Source organism: Vombatus ursinus, unplaced genomic scaffold, assembly GCF_900497805.2.
Source record: "Vombatus ursinus unplaced genomic scaffold, bare-nosed wombat genome assembly UNPS02014818.1, whole genome shotgun sequence".
Lineage (NCBI taxonomy): Eukaryota > Metazoa > Chordata > Mammalia > Diprotodontia > Vombatidae > Vombatus > Vombatus ursinus.
Genome location: NW_020954596.1, coordinates 35,685,664 through 35,695,821, shown reverse-complemented (window position 1 = coordinate 35,695,821; position 10,158 = coordinate 35,685,664). Strand labels below are relative to the sequence as shown.

The 10,158-nt window shown below is 36.1% G+C and overlaps 1 pseudogene; it reads right to left on the bottom strand.

Annotated features, from left to right (window-relative positions):
* Positions 1-897: 897 nt before the first annotated feature.
* On the bottom strand, positions 898-1,507 carry LOC114023787 (annotated as a pseudogene).
* Between the last annotated feature and the right edge of the window lie 8,651 nt (positions 1,508-10,158).

The window sequence follows — 10,158 nt, the reverse complement described above, 5'->3', positions numbered from 1 at the left end:
TGACTATATCTCTCCCTCAGGATTCTAGGTGTACCCTCGGGGTTATATGGGGTGTTCAAGCAGGACTAGCACCTCTGACATGAGGGCTTGTCAAGCCCTTTTCAGGAATGCTCATCAACCTTTGGTGTTCAGCTTCACCAACTCTTAACTGTGGCTCCAAGAAGCTGTAGCATGTACTACACCCTGGTAAAAACCACTTTGGCAAATGGACTATCCAGGTTGAGGGTAATTGACATGCCTCAGACTTGTCAGTGATTCAGGGGGGTGTCTACCCCAAGCATGTGAAGACTTTCCCCGGTGGAATGGGTGGATGAGAACAGTTTGTTTCAATGGCCATAAAGGCAGCTGAAGAAGGTGCTGTAAGGCGCATAGAGTTCGGTTACGCATCAAAAATGCCAAGGTCATCCACTGCGACCTGGGGCAATACCAGTCATCTTGACTTGTCTCGCCACTGAACTTTGCTGACTTTGGAAGATAACTTTGTGCAACTCTGCATCACTTAAATGCAATTCATGGGCAAGTCAAGACATCACCTCATCTTGAAGGATTAACAAAACAACAACAGGGGTACCCCAAGAGGAAATGAGGTAATTTTCTCTGCTACCATCAGCTCAAGCCCCATTCTGTTGTGTTTACACACACACACACACACACACACACACACACACACAAACAGCTACAGACGATCAGCACTCCAATATCATTTGACCAATTAATAACAATTAACTTTTATAAAGGGATCTTTACTGTAAAGACAAAGCAAGAACAGAAGTTACGAATATTTCCCCACAATACCTGAGGACATTCTCACCTCTATACCACCCTCAGTCACTGGAAACTTAGGGCAGCTTCTTTTTTTCCAAATTTTATTCAATATGAAACATATCTCTACAGTTTTCATCGAGGAGGTTGACCACGTCCACAACCAAATCCACCTCTAAATTGAATTCTATTGGTGACCCAGCCCCAGCCTCAGCCTTCTTGTCAGCGCCAGGGAGAGCAGTGTACGTATGTCTGTCAGCTTCACCTCGAGTAAGCCAGGCAGGTCGCTCACCCTCCAGACCTTTGGGCCTTGGCCCTCAGGACAACTTCTGTGGAGCATGGCAGGCACGATCACAGGAGGCAGGTGAAGGTAATCCTGGAGGTACTGAGTGCCCTCATTGGGGAGGTACCAGTAGAAATGCCTCCATGCAAACTGCTCCTTAACATAGCCATGAGACTTTAGAGACCGCATGGCCTTTGTGACATGGAGATAGGGTACATTCTTGTTTGCCAGCTCAGGGTGCTTTGGTATGTGGACATTCTTCTTGGCTACCAATACTCCCTCCTTAAAAAGGAGGTCATAGATGGCAATTCAGTTCTTCTTGGGCATCAATATCTCAGCAGCTGCAACAGGTGCTGCTCTAGATGGAGCCTGGGATAGAAAGGAGGGCAGCTTCTCCATAGTGTTCACCCTGCCCAGCTTACTTCCAAATGTGGCATGGCCAAGTGGTGGATGAGTCTGCATCTCTGCTACAGTGGGAATGAAGATCACTTGGGACTTTACTCCTCACCATCTAATGTCTGATAAATCCTCACAGGGATTCCATTTCTGGATTTCTGGTAGTTCACCATTCTGACTTTTCAAAACTCACAAAGTTGTAGATGTCTCCAATTCTTTTTTACCTTAAAAAAAAAAGGCAAGACAGAGCAAAGGCAAAGAGGCAAAGAGCAGGGGCAGCTAGGTGGCACAGTGGATAGAGCACCGGCCCTGAAGTCAGGAGGACCTGAGTTCAGATCTGGCATCAGACCAAACACTTGACACATACTAGCTGTATGACCTTGGGCAAGTCACTTAACCCCGATTGCCTCACCAAAAAAAAAAAAAAAAAAGAGGCAAAGAGCACAGGTCTACATTCACAGGCTACGAGTCAAGCTTGGATGGGGAGGGCCCAACACCTTTATACTGTCTCACCTGAGTGGCAACTAGGCAAGAAAGTATACAAGCAAAGTAAGGACCTGAATTTTACTGCTAGTGTCTTTAATGCACACCAGTTTTATGGCAACATAGAACTGGAAACTAAACTGGTTTCCATTAATTAGCAGAATGGTTGAACAAATTATCATATATAAGCGTAATGGAACTAAGCTATGATAAAGGGGATGGTTTCAGAAAAACCTGAGAAGACTTGTATGACTTGATGAAGAGTGGAGTGAGCAGAACCAAGATAACAATTTATACAGTAACAACAACATAGTAATGAAAAACAAAAGACTCAAGAATTCTGATCAACATGATGACTGCCCCCAGTTCCAAAGGACTCATGATGAAATATGCTACCCACCTCCTGACAGAAAGACGATAAGTTTAGAGTGCAGATTGAGACATATTTTTTACATGACCAATACTATGATTTGTTTTCCTTGACTATATATATTTGTAGTTTTTTTAATTTTTTTTTTCATTTTGAACTTAAATACAAAAAGACAAAAAAAAAAGAACATGTCCATGTACACAACACAACATAAAAAAGGATTCGATATATAACCATGAGTTCCTATTTCATGCTGTTTACTTTTTTTAAAAAAACTATGTAATAAATACTACACGTCATTTTCAAAGCTACTCTGCTTCTCTGTACACTTCCTTCTCTTTTCTTTTGTTCTCTGCTGTGCACTTTTTTTCTCCCTCCCTTCCCACCCTGCCCTAGAGAAGGCTACCATTAGACACAAAAATGTTTATTTATACACACACACACATACACGCATATACACATATATGTGTGTGTTTGTGTGTATATATATGTGTGTGTGTGTATGTATATGTAAAACTATATTATACATACTTCTATTTATCTATTCTTGCTTTGGATGTGAATGGTATCTTTCTTCATAGATCTTTTGTAGTTGATTTGAGTGTTTATAATTCTCAAAAGGATTTAGTCATTCAAAGTTGTTCTTAGAACAATATTGCTGTTACTATATTCTTGATTTTACTCATTTCACTCTTCATTATTTCATGCACATCTTTCCATGTTTTTTTTTTCTAAAATCAACTAGCTCATCATTTTTTATAGCACAATAATATTCCATCCCCAATTGACGGGCATCCCCACAGTTTCCACTTCTTTGCCACCACAAACATATAAACATATACATTTTAAAACATATAAAACATATAAAATTTTAAAACATATAAATTCTTTTCCTTTTTTCCCTAATCACTTTGGGAAACAGACCTAATAGTGGCATCACTGGGTCAAGAGGTATAGGTTGTTTAATAACTCTTTAGGCATAATACCTGATTACTCTCCAAAATGGTTGTATCGGTTCACAGTTCCACTGACAGTAAATGCGTTTCAATTTTTCCACACCCCTTCCAACATTTGTCACTTTCTCTTTCTATCATTGTAACCAATCTGATAGGTATAAGATGATATCTCAAAGTTGTTTTAATTTGCATTTCTTTAATTGTGAGTTAGAATTTTTTTCATCTGACTATATATAGTTTTGATTTCTTCACTGAAAAACTGCTTGTTCATATCTTTTGGTCATTTATCATTTGGGGAATGACTCATATTCTTATAAATTTTACAAAGTTCTTTATATATTTAAGAGATGAGACCTTAATCTGAGAAAATGTCTATAAAAATTTTCTCCCAATTTTCTGTTTTCCTTTCGATCTTGGCTACATTGGTTTTATTTGCACAAAACCTTGTTAATGTAATTGAAACTATACATTTTACATGGCTCAGATTCCTAAAATCTAGCCAATAGCTCACTAACATTCAGACTACTTAAGGGTCTGACCAAAATGACAGATATTCTAATAAACCTTGATTTGCTTGAAAAAAAAATTAAACATTTTACACCTCACAATGATCTCTATCTCTTGTTTATTCATAAATTGTTCTCCTATCCATAAGTCTAATAGTTAGTATGTAAGTCTAATAGTTAATATGTTCCCTGTTCTTCTAATTTTCTTATGATATCTCCCTTTATATCTAGGTCATGTATCCATTTTGACCTTATCTTAGTAAGTGGTGTAAGATCTTGGTCTGTGTCCAATTTCTGCCCAACTGCTTTCCAACTTTCCCAACAATTTTTACCAAATAATGAATTCTTATCCCAAAAACTTAAATCTTTACACTTCTCAAACACAGTGTTACTATAATCATTTGCTACTGTGTATTGTATGTCTACTCTGTTCCACTGATCTACCTTTCTATTTCTTAGCCAATACCAGATAGTTTTGATAATTATGGCACAACTAATATTTCTCCAATTATTTAAATCTGACTTCATTTGTATAAAATATTTTATAATTATGTTCATGTAGTTTCTGAGTTTGTTTTGATAGGCATACTCCTAGGTATTTTATAATGTTTACAGTTATTTTAAATGGGGTATTTCTTACTATCTCTTTTTGCAGGGTTTTGTTGGTGATCTATTGAAATGCTGATGATTTACATGGTTTTATTTTATATCCTGCTACTTTGTTAAAATTATTGTTTCAGCTAACCTTTCAGTTGGATCTTTAGGATTTTCCAAGTCTATCACCATATTGTCTGGAAAAAGAGATCATTTTATTACCTCATTGCATTCTGATTCCTTCAATTTGTTTTTCTTCTGTTATTGCTGTTGCTAACATTTCTAAAACAATATTGAAAATAATAGGCATCCTTGTTTCACTTCTGATCTTATTTGGAAGACTTCTAGATTATCCCCATTACAAATAATGCTTGCTGATGGTTTTAGGTAGACGCATCTTATAATTTTTAAGGGAAAATTCCTTTAAACCTATGCTTTCAAGTGTTTTTAAAAGGAATGAGTGTTGCATTTTATCAAAAGCTTTTTCTGTATCTATTAGTATAATCATGACTTTCATTATTTTTGTTATTGATGTAATCAATTACATTAATGGTTTTCCTTATGTTAAACCATCCCTGAATTCCTGGTATAAATCCCACTAGGTCACAAAGTATAATCTTTGCAGTATATTAGTGTAGTCTCCTAGCCAGTATTTTATTTAGGATTTTTACATCTATAGCTATATCTATATTTGATCTATAATTTCTTTCTCTGTATTTGCTCGGTTTAGGTATCAGTACCACTCATAAAAGGAGTTTGGCAGGACTCTATCTTTGCTTATTATTCCCAATAATTTATTTAATATTGGAATTATTTGATCTTTAAATGTTTGGTAGAATTCACTTTTTGTAAATCCATTTGGTCCTAATGCTTTTCTCTTAGGTAACTCATTTATGGCCAGTTCAATTCCTTTTTCTAAAATAGGTTTATTTAGATATTCTATTTCCTCTTCTGTTTATCTAGGTAGTTTACATTTTTGCAAATATTCTTACATTACACTTAAATTGTTAAATTTATTAGGCAAAATACCACCTTACAATTGCTTTGACTTCATCTTCATTAGTGGTATATTAACCCTTTGAATTTTTAGTGCTAGTGATTTGTTTTCTTCTCTCTTTTTAAAAATCATATTAACCAATTGTTTGTCTATTTTTTTCATAAAATCAACTCCTAGTTTTATTAATTCAATAATTTTCTTAAATTCTGTTTTATTAATCTTACCTTTAATTTTTAAGATTTCCAATTTGATGTTTAATTGATGATTTTTAATTTGTTCTTTTACTAGAGTTTTTAATTGCATACTCAAATCATCCATCTGCTCTTTCTCTATTTTTATTGAAATAAGCATTTAGAGATATAAATTTTCCTCTGATTACTGCTTTTGCTGCATTCTATAGGTTTTGATATGTTGTCACATTATTGTCATTCTCATTAATGAAATTGTTGATTGTTTCTATGATTTGTTCTTTAACTTACTCATTCTTTAATATTAGGTTATTTAATCTCAAATTAGTTTTTAATCTGTGTTCCCATGGATAATTTCTACTGCAGTGATTTGAAAAGTATGCCTTTAATATTTCTGTTTTTCTGCATTTAACTATAGTTTTTTACCCTAATATATGGTCAATTTTTGTATAGGTACTATGTATCCCTGATAAAAAGGAGTATTGCTTTGTATTTCCACTCAGTTCTCTCCAAATATCTACCATATCTAGATTATGTAAGATTCTATTCACCTCCTTAACTTCTTTCTTATTTATTTTTTGATTAAATTTATCTAATTCTGAGAGGGGAAGGTTAAAGTTTCCCACTATTATAGTATTACTATCTATTTCCTTTTATCTTTTTCCATTTAACTTTTCCTTTAAAAATTTAGATGCTATAGCATTGGGTGCATATAGGTTCAACATTGATATTGCTTCATTTCCTATGGTATCTTTTATCATAATGTAGTTTTTCTTTTTATTTCCTTTAATGAAATGTATATTAGCTTTAACTTTACCTGATCTTCCATGATAACCCTCCTTTTTTTTTTACCTCAGTTGAAGTATAATAAATTCTACTGCAACTCTTACTTTAACTCTATGTGTATCTCTCATTTTTAAACATTTCTTGTAAACAACATATTGTTTTGGATTTTGATTTTTAATCCATTCTGCTGTCCATTTCTGATTTATGGGTGAGTTCATCTCATTCACATTCAAAATTATTATTAGTTGTGTATTTTCCTCTATCCTATTTTTCCTCTCTATTATCCTTCTCACCCTCTCTTTTTGCCCTATCCTTCCCCACAAGTCTGAGTTACTTCTAACCACTACCTTCCTAAATTGTACCCTTTTTAAGAATCTCTCCTTTATCCTCTCCCTCTTACTTCTTGATCTACACACCCTTCTAAAAGTCCCTCACCCTCTAATTTTCTTATCAATTTAGAAAACTTTTATATCCTTCTAGGTGTATAAGTTATTCCCTCTTTAACCCAGTTCTGATGGGAATAAGGTTCTAGCTGTACCAGAACCTCTAATCCCATCTTCTCCCACTGTAACAGTTCTTCTATCCCAAAGTAGAATGACCTGCGTAGACAGGTACTAGGTGGATTACCACTTGTCAGGTATGTAATATTGAAGATTCCTTTCATGTAGGAACTGCACTAAATGTGTCAGGCAGTCTGCTAGGCACTGAAGGGACAAAGACAAAAATTAAGTAATCATTGCTCTCAAAGAATCTTATTTCAGTGGTGTACTTGACCCAGCTCAAACCAGCTCTCTTGAGAACCAAATATTACATTTTCATTGTGAGCATTTTCAGTTTGGAAATCAGTCAACATCACAAATAATGGTTTATCTTATTGTTTTGATGATTGTCTAGTTTTTAAAAAGTGATAGAGAAAATGTTAATGCAGATTATACTTAAAAGAATGTCTTTCATACATTTTACTCAGAGAGTAGATTGTTAAATATTTAATAGCAAATCCCAGCTTTGGTGAGAGTAGGTAGTTTCAGTTTAGAAATGAGGTCAGAAGTGAGACTGGAGAGAGTTAAGAAGGAGTAAGAGGAAACAAAATAGAGACACTTAGTGTAGACAGCCTAGGGAGTTAGTCTCAAAAGGCAGGAGAGATATGGAATAAGAGCTAGTGGGAATGGATGAAGTAAGGGGTTTTGAGCATATGGGAGACATAGGAATTTTTTGTTCAAAAGAAATTAAATAAAAGATGTTATTGAGGGCATATACGTCCAGAAAAAGAGGCAGGGCTAATGATATAACATGAACAGGAGACAAGAGAAAGTGTCAGTGGTACCTTAGCTCGTTGTTGTTGTTTAGTGGTTTTCAGTTGCGTACTACTCTTCATGACCGCATTTGGGTTTTTCTTGGCAAAGTCACTAGAGTGGTTTGCCATTCCTTCTCCACCTGATTTTACAGATGAGCTGAGGCAAAAGTGACCTGTCCAGGATCACAAAGCTAGTAAGTGTCTGAGGCCAGATTTGAACTCATGAAGCTGATTCAAAGCCCAGCATTCTAACCACTATGCCAGCTAGCTGCCCAGTACCCTAATATCTCTGAGCTTTTAAACGAAGACTTCCAACACATGAGATAGATTCTCAATGAGGTATTTATGGGAAAACATAGAAAAGAAACACACGGAAGAAAGTGTGAAAGGGATATGAATGCCATTCACCAGCAGCACCTCCACCAAAGAAATCAAGAATGAACCAATGGACCAAATACAGCACTTTAAGCATTATTAGTCACTTACATCTTAGTGTGAATAAGTCAAATAGGTCATTTAGTAAAAGCAGGTTTTAATTAAAGGCAGGGTCAGGAGAGGATGAGAACATTTGAAGAGCAAGAAGAGGAAAGAGACAAATGGTACAGAACAGGATGGCGTTCCCCTCACCAACCATGCTTATTTTAATTTGGCCAAGCGCCAATTTTGCACAAAATAATCATAATAGCAGCTCACACACCTATAGCAAGACCTAGTTTAGGAAGTGCTTTCCTTCCCAATAACCCTTTAGGGATGTAATACTAAGATGTCTTTCTGATAGAACAGGAAGCTCAAACCCAAAAAGGTTGTGACATAATCATGGTTATTTAGCCTTTGTGCAAGCCCAGGCATGACAACTAAAAGTCCTATGCTCTTTCTACCATGTCTCTAATGTACTCTACCACCTGTTTACCACAATCTTCCATTTTTCAAGAAGTGTCTGCTGAAGATATCTTCTTCAAGCTTGATGGTATAGCTTAAAAAAAGATAAGCTACATGATTGTAATACTTTCCATTCTTTTTAAGTATGAAAAGCATTCTTCAGTTTGCAACTATACTCACTGTACAAAATCTGTTGTTTATTCTTGTTGCATTTATTCACATTTCTTATACAAATATGAACTTGTATAATCACTACTTATTGTATCTCAGCATTTTAATGTCCATATTTTGGTTGTGTTTTCAGAAATCCTTATAGGATTTCTTTTCTACTTGCAACTTTCAACTTCCTCCTCCCTCCATTAGCCTTACCTCTAGAGACATATCTGGTGGAACCATCCTTTGGTTAATATTCCTGGTCACATAGTCAATATTAGAGCCAGTCTCTTGACTCCAAGTCTAGGCTTCTTTCCACTATACTGTACTATATATGAAGAAAACCAGGTCAAAATAAAATGATAGACTACCAATAACTTTAATAGAGTGCTGCAAAATGCAGGGGAAATGTAAAATCCTGAAAGGAAGCATCACCAAGAAGTTAAAGTGATTCAGAAAATAAGATGTAATATTATGCTCTGTGAATAGCCAAAAGAGTCTATGGTCCCACTTTCCAAGGTTTGGCTCCTATTAAGTTCTTTGCAACTTAATTCTGATATTCTCCCACAAGCTTGCTGATATGGTACGTTCTAACTCCACTTTCCCCATCCTGAGGGCTTCTATGCTGGGTATTCCCAGTGAATCTTTAGAAAAATTCTCCTGCTATTAGTCCAAGCTACTTAACTCCATTGCTACCTGTGGTTGTGGGCCTTCAACCTGAGTTACACTTCCGCACATCCAACTTCCTTCCCATAGGGAGTGAAAGAGGCTGCATGTGACTCCATCACTGACTTAATTGCTCTACATCTGCCTGTACTGTCTAATACTATCAACCCTCCCTTACTCAAATCCAATTCACTTGCATGTCATGGCATCACCTCCCTGATGTCCTCTTCAAGAACGAAGGACAAACAGTAGCAAACAACTGATACTGCACGTGGCTGTGAGTATCAATGAACCATTTTGGCCCGTCCCAGTGTGCTTTGTGCCATTCCCCTCAACTCCACTCTATGCTTATATGGGTCTCTAACTTTCAAAACAATCAGTGCTAGATTTGAAGTCAGATACCTGGGTTCATATCGTGGCTTTGCTATTTTACTGCACTTCATAGATATTGTGTTATTTACAAGTTGATGGTTTATGGCAATCCTACACCAAGCAAGTCTATCAGCGCCATTTTTCCAATAGAGCATAGGGATGAGACCCAAAAAGCCATAGATTTGAGTCCTGTCTCAAACACTGGGCACTTCACTTAACCTCTCTCAGCATGTGCTCATTTCATGCATCATATTTTAGTCATTCTTGCAATATTTTGAAATTTTATGTCTGTTATGATGATCTATGATCAGTGATCTTTAATTTTACTATTTTAAGCGTTTTGAGGTGCCATGAACCATGCCCATACAAGACAGCAAACTTAATCAATAAATGTTGTATGTGTTCTGACTGCTCCACCAACCAACCATTCCAGCTTCTCTCCCTCTCCTCAGGCCCCCCATTCCCTAAGACAC